Source organism: Chelonia mydas, chromosome 13 (assembly GCF_015237465.2).
Source record: "Chelonia mydas isolate rCheMyd1 chromosome 13, rCheMyd1.pri.v2, whole genome shotgun sequence".
Classification (NCBI taxonomy): Eukaryota; Metazoa; Chordata; order Testudines; family Cheloniidae; genus Chelonia; species Chelonia mydas.
In genome coordinates this window covers 3,728,851-3,747,450 of record NC_051253.2, presented here as the reverse complement: position 1 = coordinate 3,747,450, position 18,600 = coordinate 3,728,851, and the positions used below count along the sequence as shown (strand labels likewise).

At 51.5% G+C, this 18,600-nt stretch overlaps 1 long non-coding RNA gene across 1 annotated transcript; it reads left to right on the top strand.

The window, feature by feature from the left end:
* The first annotated feature begins 3,413 nt into the window (after nt 1-3,413).
* On the top strand, nt 3,414-17,461 carry LOC122462745. The gene is made up of 4 exons (XR_006285494.1): nt 3,414-4,039; nt 4,872-4,957; nt 6,178-6,311; nt 17,032-17,461. It is a non-coding gene; the product is annotated as an uncharacterized LOC122462745 (long non-coding RNA).
* The last annotated feature ends 1,139 nt before the right edge of the window (nt 17,462-18,600 follow it).

The following is an 18,600-nucleotide window of genomic DNA, read 5'->3' as shown; positions in this document are numbered from 1 at the left end:
TGGACATGGATATGTGCATATTTGTTTTCCCCAAAGCTAATTAAGTATTTTAGGAAAAAGTGTGAGAGCGGCCACCAGCAAGAGTTGGTGGCCGCACTCTGAGGCCACCAGAATTTTTGTTGTTAGAATCCTTAGGGGAGGAGGCGTGATTGTCCAGGACTCCTTCAGCGAAGGGGACGCACTGTCCATAGGCTTCTGCTTCCACTGAGTACAGGCTACTGACCAGTTGGTGATGGGAGAACCCGAGCAGCTTGCCTGAGAAAGAAAGGGCAGACCCAGTGAGGGCTTTTCCCTGGTGCTGCCCCCTGCCCATTCCAACTCAGGCCAAGGTGCTATGATTGGGTTAAGTCAAAAGGCTCTTTTCCCTCCAGTGCCTGGTGGTGTGGGATGTTTCTGGCCCCGTTGCAGCCAGTCACTGCTGGGATGACTCCCACCGGAGAGCTGAATGCAGCCCTGTGGGGCAGTGTGTTCTCTCTCTGCCCAGCCCTCCAGAAACTTACACCCTTGCTTCAGCACCAGATTTCCCTGCTGTACACGGAAGGACACTGCTGGACTTTGTTTCTGTGACCCTGGTGTGGCAGGAGGTAGAAAGTCCCCACTCCCTGCAGGGGCAGGAGGCAGAGGAGATGGCAACGCTCTGAGGTTGGAGCTGTCAGGATCGTGTGTCTGGCTGGGAACGTGCAGACTAATATCTCCAGACAAAGTGCACCTTCTGGGACTGGAGCCTGTTTGCCTGTAATTTATAGCATGCTCCACAGGCTGCTGCTTACTCTGATCCCTCACTTTAATTTACGGCACCAATGTACTGTATAAATCCACCCAAAGTGTTACAGTCCCAGGGAGGAGAACGGATGGGAGCAGACGCTGCATAGCACTTATGCCGGAGAAAATATCAATGCAACAATCACACAACAGTGCAGGGTGTGGGCTGCTGCTGTCTCGGGTCCCCACTCCTGTCCTGGCTTGTTTGCTCTCTTTGAGGCTCAGGTTGTTTTGGGATCTAAATTACTTATCTGAGCACCTCACCATCACTACTGTGTTCATCTGCCCAGCTCCCCTGTGTGGCAGGGTGGGGCTATTATCAGCACAGATGGGAAACTGAGGCACAGAGAGACTAAGTGACTGGCCCAAGGTCACACAGGGAGTCTGTGGTGGAGCTGGGACTTGAGTCCAGGTCTCCCAAGTACCAGTCTAGTGCCTGAACCATTGGAGCATCCTTCCTCAATGAACCCCAGTAGATTGAGAGGATGAGTGACTGGAATCTCTGAATGGGGAAATCGTTCCAGCCCTTGTCACAACAGAAGTTACGGTCAGTCGTCCCAGTGAGTTTGGGTCAGATCTGACCGAGTGTGCATGTGGGGTCATTCCTGTTCAAGGTCTGTTCTTGGTGCCCACACGGCTTGGGCCCGGGCCTGAAATACAGGGAAGGAAGAGCACGGTGCGAGTGGATGTTCTGGCTGGTCTGGGAAGGCTCAGATTTAATCAGAGTTGGACTCGAGCCCCAAACCTGGCTCCTGCTCCAGGCTGGATTTCAGGCAGCCCAAAGCTCTGAGGTGTTTGAAACCAGGGTTGGCTGGGCCTGGCCTATGGTTGGAGTTCAGCTAACTGCTGTCAGCAGGGACCATCCTGTACACTGCACCCTCCAAGGGTTGTTCTGCCTTGCACTGCACCCTGCATTACTAACCCCTCCCCGCCCGTTGTGACCCATCGGCCCCATCAGCTTGCCTTGGGCCAGAGGGAAGATGAACGGTTGGCTCATCCCTTGCAGTGAAGGGTTCTTGTCTCTCAAAGAACTTGCGCTAACCAATCCCCCTGGGACTGGATGGCCATGTGGGAAGAGAGGGCACATGCCTGGGAGCCAGGGCTCTACCAAGGCAGCCTAGCTGGGTGGGTGTTTGTTGGAGATGGGATTTTGATGGATCTAGGTCTGGAACATCACAGAAGCTTCTTGGATCCCAGCCTGGGAGAATTAGGTCAATAGCTTCACTGGCTTGGGTGGATACTGAGTCAAGGGGCTTAGAAGCCGTTCTAAATGGCAGGAGGAACAATGACCTCTCCCTGCACTCCAGCATGCAGGATCGCCAAGAGACATCGGCCGTGCTGTCCCTGCCATGGACACGCTCAGCAGGCCCACCTGAGCCAGGCCCCACTGGAGCTATTGCCCGGCGGCTCAGTACCTGCCTGCTGCGTGTTGCTGGCAGTGATGTATTGCTGTGTGCTAGGGGAAGGGGGGCGGGGTGTCTGTCCTGTCTCTCCCCCACCCCCACCACTTTACACACACACTGTGGGGCAGATAGGTGAAGTCATGCCTGTGTCAGCTCATCCATCTCTGCTGCTCTCAGGCTTGTCCCGGGGGAGGCACAGGCCTCGACAGCGCTAAGTGGGTTGGAGGCGGATGCAATTCTGGAGAACAAGATTCCCTTGTAATTTGTTACATATTAAAGTTCTGGGCTGAAAACTTGTTTCTAGCTCTCATCTCTGGCAAGGGAATGAGGTTTTAATTCCCTCATTTCATCTGCCATTTGCCTCCTGCTGTCTCTGTTCGCTGGTGCTTAGTCCACAGAGGAGAAAGCCAGGCTATCAATCCTGAAAGGAAACAGCTACGAGAAGTGTCTTTGCTCTCTGGATTCGGGATCAACCTGAAATGTGATTGTGCAGCGCTGGGGTCTATGAAATTGACGGCGTAATAATGTTGGCCAGTGCCCCGCAGAATGTGCAGGGGCTGTGTGCATTTCCACCCCAACAGCCCAGGTCCCCAATCCTGGCTCCCCTGTGCTAGCACTGGGTCCCCCTGCAGCTCTGCTAGTGCATCTCCATTGAACTACGCAGAAACTCCTGCTGTTCCAGGTCATAGCCCCTTCCCAGCTCCATGCATATGTCTGAATCCTGACTGCTCCTCCAGCCTGCTCCCGTCCCTGAGCAGAACACTGCAAGCTGAGCCATAGGGTGCAATGCTAAAAAATACACTCGAGAGTGGACATCGTCTGCTGTCTCCATGCCAATCTGAAGCCAAGTTTCTGAAGATAGTTACTCTTCCTCCTCGCCCCATCCCACTTGGTGCCAGTTGCTGCTGGGCAAGGCTGAGGCTGGAGGGGCTGGGAGCTCTCTGAATCCAATACCTCTTAGGCCTTCCCTGCAGTGATTTCTGCTGAAAACAGGTGGGCTGGGTGTGGTTGTGAGCGCCCTCCACTGCTGATGGGCATCCACCAGTCCCGACAGAGATGCCAGTGGTGGGAAGCTGGCTCTGGAAAAACGACAAGCTTCTTACAATAGTGTGACGTGATTTATAGACAACTGAATAACTGGTAGCTGCTCTGTCCTCCATCTGTATCCAGCACTGAGATCAGAGTAGGTTTTCCTACTCCATGGAGTTGAGGCAGGTGGTGGATACCTCTGATGGTGGTCCATCTTTATAGAGGCATCCCAGAAGTGATGGGGCAGTGGGAGGAGATAGGTGGGAAAAAGAAGCCCTTGTTCAGGTTCCATCTGGCCTCTGCGCTACTCCTGTCTTGGTGAGTCTGTGGCCTCCGCTCCAGAGTCTCCAGCCAGTGTTCCTGATAGTCCAATGCAAAGGGCAGAAAATGGAGGGCCCCCACACCCCGCACTTGTCAATATGAAAGGTTTAGCAGAGTCCAAATCTCATTTCCAGCTCCTCCTGCAGCCTAGGCTGAGTCATCTCCCTGCTAACGGGGAGTGCGTGGGTTGGCCTCGGCGTTAGCCTGTTTATCTCTGCCTTCTCCAAGCCTGACGCTGGCTCAGCCATGGCTATTTATCAGCCTGGGAATGAGCTGAGATGAGCTCCCTGTGCCATAAAACAAGCCTTGCTGTCATCCTGCTCACTAGCTAAGCCAGTCCTCTGGGTGTGGACCCTGCGGTGGGGACTGAAGGGCTCCTGAAAACAGTATGGACTCAAGCCCCCAGCCGTGGTGTGAGTGGAATGACAGTGCTCCAGCCTTACAATGCAATGCCAGAGCCTCGCGTTCTGGGGAACACTTGCTCGTTGTGTGGCTGAGCTGCGGACTCCGCTCTGAGCGATGAGGTCAGTGTGGGAGCCCACAGCCATAACCTATTTCTCCTTTTGGATCCCCGAGCTGAACCAGTGGGGACAATAAGTTAGAACATGGGCTGCTAGCCCAGATGCTGTCTATACCTCCCCGACCTCTTGCACCACACCCCCTAGCAGTGCCCGGGGTGTCCTCTTGCTGTCCCTTGTAACTGAGTAGCTGATTCCTCAGCCTCACCCTGCAGTGCTTTGCCTGTCCCTCAGCTACCACCACCTCCCTGCTGCTCCCAACTGCCTCATGCAGCCTGCAAGCTAGACACAGATTTGATAGTTGCCCTGGTCCTCAGGAGAAAGGAGGTGGGTTTTTGGCAGCAGTAGAAGAGTTGAAGTCTTCATGGAGTTTAGCAGCCCTCTTTGCATATGAAATGGAACGTCTCAGGAGAGCAACTCCAGCGTGAGCCATCTCTCCAGGTGACTGACTGACACCAAGCTCTCTGTGCTAATGATTTTAAAAGCTTTTCAGCTCTGTGCGGTCACCAGCTTTTACCTACTCACTTCTGCACTTTGGAGTTGGCTCATTTGCGATGTTACATAAATGCCGACCTGGAGATCTCGTCCCAAACGGCTGCTGGGTTTCATCCCAACCGCTCTTTCTGGGGCTGTCGAAGCACAATGGTCTGAGTGGCCCCTCACAGCACCATGCCTGCTCAATCCTGCCAGAGGCCAGGCATTTGAAAACAGGTGGAGTCAAGGGTGTGCAGCACCTAATGGGATCAGGCCCTTGCACCTTCAAAAAGCGTTCTTTCCCCGAGGGAACTTAGTGCTGCTTAGAGGGAACTGGAGAATGGAATCTTCTGTTTTTCCACAGGGTGGTGCCAATGTAAACTTCCCCCTCCAGGCCACCCATCCACCGCCGCCTGGAAAAGAGGTGACCTCCCCTAGCCAGGAGAATGGGTGAGTTCAGCCTCCGGGGTCTCTGGAAACTACCTGGTGTGGTTTCTGGGATGGGGACAAGCCCACTGGGGTGAACCTTTCTAGAGCTGGTGTGGCAGCATCTGCAACACTGACTTGGGTGAGTTAACTCAAGCCCTGAACACAAAGAACTCCGTACTGGACGTCCCGGGGCCTCACATGACCTGAGGAGCAACAGAGCGATTGCCCTGCCACGCACTCCCCATAGGACCTCAGTGTCCGAGGCCCAATTCATTCCGCTAGCGCCCACAAGATAAGGAGGGGAATAATGGCTGGGTACTTGGGAACTGAGGCTCAGGAATGGCCTGGGGAAAGAAGGTGGCAGTAACTGGCTGCTTGTGAGATTTCAGTTTGAGGGGCCCAGGGGAGGAGAGTGACAGTAGCTGGTTCTTCTGGGACGTGGGAGCACCTGTGGCAGCTTTCAATCCAGTAGGGGCCCCTGGTTCAAAGCTGGGGCTGTGAGAACACGAGGGAGGATACTGGGGGGCTGGTCTCATCCAGCCCGAGGGGCCAGAGAAGGACCGATGGCTCCAGTTATTTTTTGTGAGAGGGTGTGGGCCCCACACTGGCTCTGAAAGGGTTAATGTGGCCCTCAGGGGCCCAATGAACAAACTGGTCTGCACCTAGAGGGCGGGTCAGACTTACTGATGAGCCCCAGCTGGGGCAGGACCTGTGTGGTTAGTGCAAAGCAAGGCAGCCCTGGATCCTTCCCTGAATACAGACAGCTGGCCGGGGAGAGATGAAGCAGCCCCTGGGAGTGGAGCAGAGTGATAAAGCCCTGGTGAAAGCGGCAGGCTCTAGACTCTCGGTAGAGAGCACTGGGAGGGGAACAGCGAGGGAAACGGAAGGGGCATGAAAGGCCAAGCCTGAGGTGGGTGAAAGCTGGTTTGGATTTGACGGGATCCCAGGGGAGGTTGTGGGAGGAAGGCCTGGGCAAAGGCCATGATAGGAGGAAGCCCAGGGAGTAGCAAGGACAGGTCTGAATAGATGGACCTGGCCTGCTCATTGCAGTGTTCCTGGGCTGGACCCCTGGGTAGTGGGAGGGCTCAGGCTCCTCTGCTAGCCACTGGAGGATATGGTCCTTGGCCCCTTATGTTGGGGGCTTCAGACATCGGAAAGCCCTGCGCCAAGGGGTGCAAGGATACAAGACCCATTGTTGGGCAGGAGACCTAATGTAAGGACCTTGGACTTCCATTTGTTAGACTCGTTACCCTGGAAAGGGTGGACTTGATCATGGGAAGAGAGACCATTGCAGCACTAGAGCACCCATCAGCAGGAGGTGCTAGAGAGGAGAGAGCGTGCTTCACCACACCCAGCCGTGAGGGGCCCACCATGGGTGAGTGTGCCCTTTCCTAGCCTCTATGGCTGTGGGTTTCAACCATTTTAGGCTGCATAGCCCTTTCCAGATAAGGCAATGTACCATGTACCCCCATCCAAGATAGGGTCATCATATATCTCGGATTAGATTGCCAAGTCTTACTAAATCAAATGCATTGTTCACTGTTACAGGATTTTTCATGGGTACCCCCTGATGAGAGCACATGGACCCCTAGGGATGTCCCTAAGGGAATAAATTCTCCCTGGCCAGTCTAGCGCACTGCAGGATTTTCAACCCATCCAACAAGAGACTGTCTAAGACATTCCACATGGGACCCTGCTCTTATCTTGTCTGCTTCTTAATGCTGCAGCTTTCCCTATAACCACGAGGGAGCAGCATTGGCCCTGCTTACTGATCTGCAGATGTAGCTGAGATTGTGTGGAGGTTTTCTGATAGAGCTGCTGTTCCTTCCCCACAGCCCTTCCACAAACAGGGGAGATCTTCTCTTCTGGGGCGGATGGAAGTTGCGGGGGGGCTGGCCGATACAGACCCAGAATAGCCACTAAGCATGACAAGGCAGCATGAGACAAGAGGCTAGACATTGACCCTCAGGACAGGTAGACTAGACAAAATCATACTATAACCAAACTGCTTGGAACTTGGGGGCTGGGATGCAAGATTCTGCGTGCTCTTTCTCTGATTTTGTATCCTTGGGCAAATCCGTTTGATCTCGCTGTGCCTTGGCTTGTCTGTGTGTAAAATGGGGATAATGCTGACCTACCTGACAGGGTATTTGTGTTTGGGATCGTCACATGACATATGCTACAGATGGGCAAAGTATGTTTTTGTTTGAACGAAGTGGGCGTGAATCCTGGAGACAATATGACAAAGTCTAGAATGCTGAGGATCACATGTTCAAACATGGCCTCTGAAATGGCACCTGTGGAAATTATGCACACAAACGTACATTTGCGCACACATGGTCACTTGTGCACACAAATTAGCCCGTTGTAAGCATGACTGCCTCATTTGTGTGTTCTAACATGTTTGCAGGTGCGAACAGGGTGTGTGTGCAAAATATGCAAACCCAGGATGAGAACTTATCTTTGAAATCAATTTCAGTTGCCAAATTGCAAAGAAACGTCCCCAGAAGGTTACTGAGTTAACAGGAGAGAGACAAATTACCAGTAGAGCACTGCATCTGATTTTTATAATGCGACCATCACCATGGTGTCTAAGAACATAAGAACGGCCAGACAGGGTCAGACCAAAGGTCCATCTAGCCCAGTATCCTATCTTCTGACAGTGGCCAATGCCAAGTGCCCCAGAGGGAATGAACTGCACAGGGAATCATCAAGTGATCCATCCCCTGTTGCCCATTCCCAGCTTCTGGCAAACAGAGGCTAGGGACACCATCCTTGCCCAGCCAGGCTAATAGCCATTGATGGACCTATCCTCCATGAATTTATCTAGTTCTTTTTTGAACCCTGTAATAGTCTTGGCCTTCACAACATCCTCTGGCAAGGAGTTCCACAGGTTGACTGTGCAGTGTGTGGAAAAAATACTTCCTTTTGTTTTAAACCTGCTGCCTATTCATTTCATTTGATGCCCCTAGTTCTTGTGTTATGGGAAGGAGTAAATAACACTTCCTTATATACTTTCTCCACGTGTGTCATGATTTTATAGACCTCAATCATATCCCCCCACTTAGTCGTCTCTTTTCCAAGTTGAAAAGTCCCAGTCTTATTAATCTCTCCCATACGGAAGCCGTTCCATACCCCTAATAATTTTTGTTGCCCTTTTCTGAACCAATAATCTTTTTTGAGATGGGGCGACCACATCTGCACGCAGTATTAAGATGGATTTATATAGAGGCAATATATTTTCTGTCTTATCTATCCCTTTCTTAATGATTCCCAACATTCTGTTCCCTTTTTTTGACTGCCGCTGCACATTGAGTGGATGTTTTCAGAGAACTATCCACAATGACTCCACGATCTCTTTCCTGAGGGGTAACAGCTAATTTAGACACCATCATTTTATATGTATAGTTGGGATTATGTTTTCCAATGTGCATTACGTTGCATTTATCAACATTGAATTTCATCTGCCATTTTGTTTCCTGGTCACCCAGTTTTGAGAAATCCTTTTGTAGCTCTTTACAGTCTGCCTGGGACTTAACTATCTTGAGTAGTTTTGTATCATTTGCAGATTTTGCCACCTCACTGTTTACCCCCTTTCCCAAATAATTTATGAATATGTTGAATAGGACTGGTTCCAGTACAGACCCCTGGGGGACACCACTATTTACCTCTCTCCATTCTGAAAACTGACCATTTATTCTTACCCTTTGTTTCCTATCTTTTAACCAGTTACCAATCCATGAAAGGCCCTTCCCTCGTATCCCATGACAGCTTACTTTGCTTAAGAGCCTTTGGTGAGGGACCTTGTCAAAGGCTTTTTGAAAATCTAAGTACACTATATCTACTGGATCCCCCTTGTCCACATGCTTGTTGACCCTTCAAAGAATTCTAGTAGATTGGTGAGGCATGATTTCCCTTTACAAAAACCATGTTGACTATTCCCCGACAAATTATGTTCCTCTGTGTCTGACTATTGTTTTTTACTATAGTTTCAACCAGTTTGCCCGGTACTGAAGTCAGGCGTACCGGCCTGTAATTGCTGGGGTCACCTCTGGAGCCCTTTTCAAAAATTGGCATCACATTAGCTATCCTCCAGTCATTTGGTACAGAAGCTGATTTAAATGATAGGTTACAGACTACAGTTAGTAGTTCTGCAATTTCACATTTGAGTTCCTTCGTTACTCTTGGGTGAATGGCATCTAGTGTCCAGTCATCAGGAGAAATGCACGGTTTGCCCCTCACCATCTCGCTGTCGGTGAGTCAATCCCTGTGCACATCTCTGAAAAGTACTTATAAGTGTGGGAGTAAGCAGGTGCGTGTTGAAAATGCTAGCAGTTGAGTGTCTCCTCTTCCTGGGCTGATGTCACTATGAGACTGGCCGGTAGCTTTGTTCTTCAGTGGATCTTTTAATTAAATGCTTCGCTTGTTACTCCATTTGTACCTGCTGTGCCGACAATTGTATTATGGGTAATGACGGGTGTCCCTTGGAGGATTATGGGGAAAATTGTGGGTGGGGGAAGACAGGCCAATATCTTTACTGACCTCAAACTGGCAGCTACAATGTAGGGGCTGAATCACATATCCAGAAATCCCACTCCAAGGGTGAGTGAGGGTTGGAGAAATGCAGGATTTGACTTGATAGGATGATGCAGATTGAATCTGAGGAATCTTTACATTAAAATGTGCTAAGAAGGCAGTGCTGTGATCTGGATTCAAATCCAGCTTAGGCTGGGGGCTGGGTTTGAGACTGAGTAGGGGGTGGGAGGTTGCGCTTGACAGCACTGACTCTCAGCAAGCAGTTCTCTTGAGATTTTTGGTCTAGGATGACAGACATCTGTCAAGAACAGCTAATTTGGGGAGAGCGCCACCATTCTGGAGCAGGGTCACATGGGAACAACCACCATTCTTGCCTGGATTTGGCTGTGTCCAAATTGGCACCGGAATATAACCTCCTTCCAGTTCTAGATCCATCCTGAACCCTAACTATGGGAATCAGCTTGTACCCGGGGATTAGTCTCAGCCAGTAAAATTCCAAGGCATGTGGATTAAAGGCTCCATTTTTGGTTCCCCTCTAATTAAAATGCAGCCCTTGCTCCTGGTTGGGGGGTAAGTGAGAGTGGAACAAAGGTGAGAACTCAAACAGCATTTTCTATTCATGTATCAAGCTAAAGACAAGGACTTGCAAATGTGGGGCTAGCTGAGCAAATGTGTGCAATTGCACACTTAATTTGCATGTGCAAATAGGCTAATGGCATGCAAAGTGCCAGTTAGATGCCTGGATAGCTAACTGTACGAAGTACGTGTGCAGTGTTGCTAAGTGCGTGTGTATCAGAGCGGTGCTCTTTTAATGGAAAAAACCCGAACTTGTGTGCAAAGCATGTGCAGATGCTGGGGGCTACTGGCCACTTGCCAACACAGCCCTCTGTGTTATACAAGCTGGGCTCCAAACTGTATTTTTCAGGGAGAGGGTGGACGGGGAGGGTGTTTTGTGTCCTGGGGTTTCTGGAGGCAACTGAAGCTTCACGAGTAGAAACCTACCAAACGCCAGCCCTTCCCACTTTATCATACAGCTGGGCCTGTTATGCAGGATCATGCAGCCTCCCCATTGGCATGAACGGCAGGGCTGATGTTGGGAGGACTCTCCTTCCATGCGTCTAGTGGGTTGGTACTTGTGCTGTAATTAATGCCAGCCATTTGGTTTGCTGCTTTGCGGACAGCTTTACATTTCAAAGGGTCAGTGATCCCAGTGGCTGGCAGGCAAGCCAAGCTCCATCTGGTTCCCATTAGCCAGCCCAGGGCAGAGGGACACGTTCCCTGACCTCCTGGGTTATTAATAACAACTCGGGGGATTGCATACGTGTCTGTCTGAGCTCTGCAATGACACACTTTTCCCTGGGCTAGTAGTGGCCAGGGGTCCCTTCTTGCCCACCCTGAATAGGCTTCCAGCAGAACTCTGGGAACATGGACCAGAGCCTGGGCAGAGGAGCAGTGACCGCCTCAATCCCATCTTCCTTTCTTCTCTTGTTATATAGTGCCACATGGTCTGTACCACGGCAGGGCCCTAAACAGACAGAGACAGTGCTAATCAGGGAGATGACAGCAAGCTCCTCCCCAGAACTAGGTGAGCCACAGCTAGAATCTCGCATTCAGGGTTGGGCATTTAAGTAGCTGCAAGATGCTTACAAATGGAAGGAAACTCAAAGAAGTGCCAGCAAATGTGAAGGGACGCGGGGGTGGGGGTGCATCAGGAGACAGAACTGAACACACACAGCTGTGTCTTGGTTAAATGCTGGCCGAGAGAGGATATGATTACTGTCTGGGAGAATCTGAAGGGTGGGAACACCAAGGACAGGAACCGTTTGGGCAGCTCCAAGGGGAGGTGCCATGAGGCCTAATGGGAAAAGCGAGGAACGGAAAGCTTTGGCTTGGTATCCGTGTGTATGTGTGGGGGAGGGGGGAGGAAGCGTCCCGACATGGAGATCTTAGACAGTGGAACAGAGTCCCCCAGGAAGCGGTGAGAGTCCTATTGACTGAATCACTTCACTGTAGCCTGGGTGAAACCCTGGAGCATGCATCCTGGGGAGCAATCTTGCCTTTTTGGGGGTGGAGAAGATGAGCTTATAGATGTCTGGCATCTCTAGCTTCGTTGATCCAGTTACAATGAACTGGAGAGCACATGGGGCTGTCTAAGCCCTGGGGCTAAGCAGCACTAATTGCTGTTGGCTTGTTGGCAGCAAAGGAGTCTCGCTTTGCGGCACTCAGGGGAAGAACATGGACCCATGGTATTAGAAGGAGAGAGAATCTCCAGCAGAGGAGGGGAGTCTTGTCCTGGAGGTAGAGCTCATGCGCCGGAGAACTTGCTCCCAAGAAGCCATGTGCTTTTAGGTGCTGAGGGCTGGCCCCAGCTGAGTTGGCGGCTCTCCAGGAGCTGAGGTGAGGAGCCTCTTCTCTTAGCTGGCGAAGGTGGGAAGGGATTTGGGGGAGATGGATAAGGGGGCAACATAAAGCATTTCTCTTCTGTCTTGGGCATGGGGAGAGAATGGAGCCTCCCGTGCTGCACCGTATACCTGGCTGGTCTTCTCCGAAGGGCTGGAACTTCAGACAACAGGTGGGCTGTGGAAGAACTGCAGCTGGGAAAGGGTTGACGAGAGCAAACACTTGTTGTTGGGAATGAAAGGACCTTTATGTCCTGACATCAGGTTTAGTCATGAATCACTGATTAGGGAGCAGGCCTGGGCTTGCAGTCAACTCCTGCCCTTGTTTACTCCAGTGTAAATCTGGAGCAACTCTACAGAAGGCAATGGGGTTTCATTGGATTTACACCTGTGTAAACCAAAGCAGAATTTGGCCTGTAGTTTCTAAGGAGAGTTTCGAGAGACTTGCCTGGAGTGAATGGCAGCTTGCTGCTCTTGCTGTGGCAATGGGCTGGTCAAGATGAAGGTAAAGAGTTTGAGTGGAATAGAAGGTCAAAAAATCCATGTAGAAATCATGGCGTGAGCTGGAGAGGGGCAGAGGAGGGTTCCAAGCAGGCACTGCTGCCTGGGAGGAGCTGGGCTCTGAAGATGGCCTGGCTCTGTTCTTGCTAAGAATGGAGGCTGAGAGTTTGTCAGAAGACAAAGTTCTTCTGTCAGTTTCCACATGGAGCCATTTGCACTTAAAAAAATCACAATCTTATTTCCAATTTTTCCTCTTCTCCCCTTTGTTTCCTTTTCCATTTCGCCAATGAACGCGGCAGGTGAACAATAGCAGAGGATTTTCTTTTCTCCCTTTCCTGCTCTCTTCTCTGAAGGGTCCTGTACCACTTCACATTGTAGTGCTGAGCACCTTTCACTAGCGCAGGGAGTGACGTGATTCCCATCCATCGTGTGGTTTGTTCGTTCTCTCATCCTCTTCCCGGGTGTGCGGGGGGGTTTGTGACTGACTCTTGAAAAGCTGAGAATTGGGGAATTCTCCACAAGTTAGAGCAGCAAAAGGAAACATGAGAATCGTCCTGGTCCCCGGTCACTCGATTGTCTTCAGCAGCAAACTGGAAACAGGGAGGGGATGGAATTTAAAACAGCTATATTTTTTCATTTGATTTAATTGATAAGCTTGGTTCTTTCCCCCCAAAATAATCAGTGTAGAAAAAAGGACATTGATTGAAGGGGGGGAAAAAAAAGTCACTTGGGGGAGGGGGGGGGGAAAACGCCAGCAGAACTAGAGTTTCCTTATCTTATCTCGAGGCGTGGTCTGTCGATGGAGCAATTTTGAGCAAAGCTCAGGCCTGAGGGAAGAGGAAGACTATTTTCCCTCTTCCACAAGGCTTGGCTTAAAAGGAAACCTGCTCCCCCTTGAGTCTAACAGAGCGTGCTCTATTGAAAGAGAGAAATAAGGGAAGGAGATTTCACCCAGCAGAACGTTCACCATGGGAGCCCTGCTCTCGCCAGTCGATATCACGGTAGGGGTTGCACAGGGCTAAATGACCACCTGTGCTGATTGAATCCCCCTCTTGCCCTCGGAAAGCATGGTCCATCCATGTCAGGGCTGGGGTCCCTTGGAGAGGCTCTGTGGGAAGCTCAGTAATGAAGAAGCATGGGGACAGTGTAGTCTCAACTGGCTGAAAGTGGAGCAGAGAGAAGTTGGAAATTGGGCCCTTTCATCCCTGAGGATGAGAATTCCTCTGGGGGAGGCTTGGGTTGCGCAGTTTGAGACCAGCTGAGGAGAAGCTAACAGAGGGTGAATTCCATGTGCCTCCCTGGAGATGGTGATTCCTCAAGATAAGGGTCGGGGGTCCATGTGTGCAGGAGCTGGTGAGGCTTATAGCTGAAGTGATGTAGAAACAGCATCTGCTTCTTATGGGGGTAGAGGTGAGTCCTATAGGGTGGCCAGTTGGAGAAGGCCAGGACCTAAGTAAACTGAAATGGCACGAGATCCCATGGTACCCTTGGGTAGGGGGGTTCCTTTAGGGTGGGGAAGCTTTCCAGTGCAGCCTAGAAGGGGTGATATTCCCTGGTCAGGGATGAGATGTACTGGTGCACAAATTTCCTCCTCCCTCTAAATGCCCTTCCCCAAAGCTGGGATTACAATAGGTCCCATCTCGCGCAGAGAGAGCAGATACCTTCCCACCAAGGGAATGCAAAACTAGCCAGCAAATAAAGCTCTTGGGAAGCTTTTTCTCAGCTCTCTTCTTCTCTTAAGAAATAACTGAACAGAAGGAACCCAACTCAGAGCCCAAGGGCTTGCAGGGAAGGCACATTGGAGGGTTGTGATCTCTGTGCTTAGGAGGAACCAGCAGTTTGCCCCAGCCATTGGAGCAGTGGTAGGGTTGGGGATTTTCATGTTATGGTCTGGAGACAGAAGCTTGGCAGCATCTCCCCTGAGCTACAGCTGAGTAGAGATAGGAGCATCCAGGCAGAGTAGAGCACCATCCATTTACTAATGGAGGGAATGCAGCCTCGCAGCCTGCTTCCCCAGGGGGACAGGGAGGAACAATACATGAGAGAAATAAGACTGGGAGAGGGCACTCAGCCAAGCCTCAGGGAGAAGATGACTGCATTATCTCTGTCTGGTCCCCTAGTCCCGCCAGTGTGGTGGGGAAGCCACAGCACTGTCAGGGCTGTGAATTCGCTGCATTAAATCAAATGCAAACAAATACAGCTACAAAAACCAGTGGCCCAAATAGCCCAGCCCTCAGCTGTGGCATGAAGAGACCTCGCTTGTGGGATATTCCCCCTCCTTGGAGGGTGTGACAATTCCATGGGTTTGCAGACTTCCCAGCCAGTAGCTAGTTGGTGCTGGGGTGGACTTTCCATTTGACAATGGGAAGAAAACTCTGTTCCCACGCCTCCAAAAAATACCTGCCTCTACTACTCCAGCTCCAGGATAATCTGTAGGGCTATGTTCTCTCTACACATCCAGCCAGCCCCGGTCATGCATGTGGAGCAGATAGCCCACCAGCTGCAGCATGTATGAGCTGTTACACTAACGGGAAGCATTTAATGAGCAGTTCCTGCGAGTGGCAAAGCTGTGGGCTTTTGTTCTTAGGTGCTGGTGCTAGACCTGCAAGAGTGTCAGCAGGGGATCACGTGCTATTGCATGGTGCGGCCGGCATGCAAAGAGATTGTCTCCTGGGATCGCTCCCACTCCTCACCATGCAGACCCTTTCTGCACACTGGAAATTGAATATCAGCCCTGGGGAAAAGTGTGGTGGATGCATTTAATGTATTTCTAGCTCTTCTAATGCCATTTTATAGCTGTAAATGAGGAGCCAGCACCATGCGACCGGCCAGCTCTCTCTGGTTCACCAACTGGTGCTCCAGGGACCACGGCTGACCACAGCTTGCAAACTGCTGTGCTAGAGCATTGAAATGCTGAGGCATCACCCCCTGCGAAGGTGGAATTGATGTATCCAGAGAGCTCAGCTTGGATGGAACCTCTGGCTCTCAGACAGGCTCTGTGGCCAGTTTTACCGGCTCTGTTCCACCTCTAGCCACCAGTCCACATGAGCTCCTCAGTGATCCATGTGGTTGTCCCGCTCAGGGTATGAAGCTACTGCTTCCTCCCTGCACACAATGGAAAATGATAGCTAGGAGCCCTCTCAGAGGAGCGGGTGTCACAATGTGGTGTGGCGTACCCAGGCGTTGATGTCTTCAGCCCACATGGGGGGGGGGAGAGGTGGGAGGAAATGAAATGCTCATCTGAGGGTTTATTACCTCTGCAAATGCTGGGTCAGTTCATTGCATTGCTAGGTCCTTGCAGCCGAACGTCCTTTGGGGAAATCGAGCTCCTAGCAAGTCCGACTTGGCCTTTGACACTGAGGCAGAAGCCACTGCCCACTTTTGGCAGTGATGATGCCAGGCTGTAGTAAATCTGTGGACACTATGGCTTGCAGCTCAATGTGCATTTCCCTCTCCATCCTGTTCCTTGATCCTCGCTGGCCGTATCTGGATTCTCTTCTCTCTAGTCCTCTGTGCTACATGGACCAAGGAAGGCTACTTCAGATGCCACTGGCCAGCATCTTATCATAGAGCAGTTCTAGGTTTTAATTCCTTATTCTGATTTCCCCCTTTCCCACCTATTTGGCTGCACCTGGATGCTGGTTGGTGTGTGTGTGTGTGTGTCACGGAGGCACGGACTCCCATACTCCTCTCCAGAAAGCAAAGAATGTTTGTTTTCCCTTTGGGACCATTTGCTTTAACTTTTTCTGACATTTCTCCAGCCGTGTGATGCAGGAAAGGCATCAGATGCAATTAGCTCAGCTGGCACCATCCTATCCCGGGGGACAACGCACAGAGGTTTCAGGAGAGTCTCTCCTTGATAATTCTGCTTAGTCAGACAGCCGGGGGGAATAGGGTAACAGAGGAGGATCTGGGAAAGTTTCTGCTGGCAAGTTGGAGTTAGGGACTGATCCCAGCTCTAGATGGAGAGTCTTGTGCCGTGTGACTACAGCACATGGGAATGGTTCTGAACTCGCAGCAGCAGCGCCTGAGTGGATGCATGGCTGGGAATGGAAGAGCTCCCATAATGTAGGTGCTGGATTGACAGCAATGATGCTTGACACCTTCCATCCACAGAAGAGGTACAATATGGACAGTGGATGAGCAACTCTCAGACCTGGACCCTTATCCAGATCAGGAGGCTCAGTTGCAGATCCATGCCCTGTTTGGCTCTTGAGGTGTTGGCTGTCTCAGCAGACAAGGGCTCCAGCCTGGGGTATTTCATTGTGATGTGGACACTTGTCCATTAGGAACTGGAGTGGGTGAGAACTAAGCTGGGGTGTGTGTGTGATTATAGAGCAGCCCTTCCCAATGCTCAGCAGTGCTAAGTTCTGGTTTGGTGGGTGGAGCTTGGATGCACAGCCCAGACGTGAATAGCTGTCCCTTCACTGGACGCCCTTTGGCACTTGAGCGCCAAGGGCTGCCAAGAACTTCCTTGAAGCAAGACAACGTGCCAGGGGTGGGTGCACTTGGAAAGAGTTTATTCTTGGAGAAAAGGCCCTATGCACCCTCACTAGTAGCCTTTTTGCCTGCCTGATGTCTTCGAGACACACGGGAATTTGGGGTGTAACTGTGACAATGAGTTGAGTGAGAGTCCTTCCTCTTCACTTGCCCTCCCAGTCTATGTACCATGATGCCCTGGTGATGGAAGAGATGCAGAAGAGACCTCAAAGATGCTGCAGCACTGCAGGAGCCAGGGGTGACGCTTGTCCCTAGGGTTGCCAAGACTCTGCAGCTCAGCTGGATTCCAGAGCAGCCCTAGGAAGCGAGTCAGAGCGCAAACCCTGGCTGTTGGCCACATTGGGTGTGATGCAGCAGCTGGCCTGTGACTTCCTTGCTGTGCTCTCCCACTCAAAGGTCTCTCGGCACACAAGATCCATTGTTAAGCACCAAATGGAAAATTCCACTAATGAGGGGTGACAGATCTTCCTGAAGTGATGCCTTAGACAAGAGAACGCAGAGCAGTACTTCAGAATGTGCCAACACTCTGCTCTCCAGGGTGGGTTAATGAGATGACATGAAGCTGAATGTCACTGCCAACCTCCTCACGTCGGACCATCGACAGGCATCGCCCATGCTGCTGGACTGATCCCGTGACCTCTCCACTGAACAACTGCTCCTGTTCGGCAATTGGCAAGGACTCGTCTTATGTACTGAGGGTCGTTCCATCGGTAACCACTAAGGAGAACCGGCCTCTGACACTGCAGTGACTGCTGAAGGGGAGGAGAGGTGGGAGGGAAGAAGAAGAAAGACGTACCTTGAAGGACCAAAAGACAGAACCCTATATGGAGCAAGCCCGAGAGCCATAAAATTCTAGGCTCCACATCTCCTTTGTCAGCATATCTGAGAGTGGGGCCAATCGCACTAGCTAAGCCACAATTCAGGCAGGCATTGTGCAAACATCCTCCCTAAGCTCTGCCATGCACCTCAGTCCAGACACGCAGCATCCCTTGCTGCTTCTCCTCTGGACCCCATCCAGCTCTGCTAATGCAACTCCCCGGTGGCCTGCAGCACACTAGCCGTTCCAGTCCTGGATCTCGAATGCACGACTGGACACATGGAGCTGCAGGGTGGTTGAGATAGGGGCAAGGGAGGCCTATGCAGGGGCCATCTCACAAGCTTCCAGGTCTGCTCTAAGCCCAGGTCTCACTGCCCTGCTTTGTCAGGCTCCTTGGGCTTCTCTTTAAAAAAAAATCTTTTCAGGGACCCATTGGCAGGCATGGGGAGAGCTGGATCTCCAGAGCTGCTGACACACAGACAAGTCAACTGTCAATCAAACCAAGCTGCTGAGGGGCCCTGAAGGTGCTTGGATGATGGGCAGCAGTTGTGGAATGAGCTCACTCCTGTTCCTAGTGGTCAGGTGTCCATATTGCCCAGGCTGCCAGTAACATACAGAGAGCCCAAGGACTGGACGGGCCGGGCCGTGGAGCCTGAAATCCCCCTCATCCCTAGAAGCAACCCCTCCATGGGAAGCCTGTGGAGGGGGCAGCACAACAGAAGCTTGCACTGCTGATGTCCCTGCTCCGTGGATTTCACTCTCTCCTGGGCTCTCGGTCGGGGCCGTCCACGCTTCCCAAACACCACATTCATATGGCCAAGAGTGCCACGAGCTGGCGGGGTGTGTGTGCCACTGCCCTGTCATGGGTAATTGCAAAACTCTTCAGCTGTGTCATGGCCCCTGTGCTGATA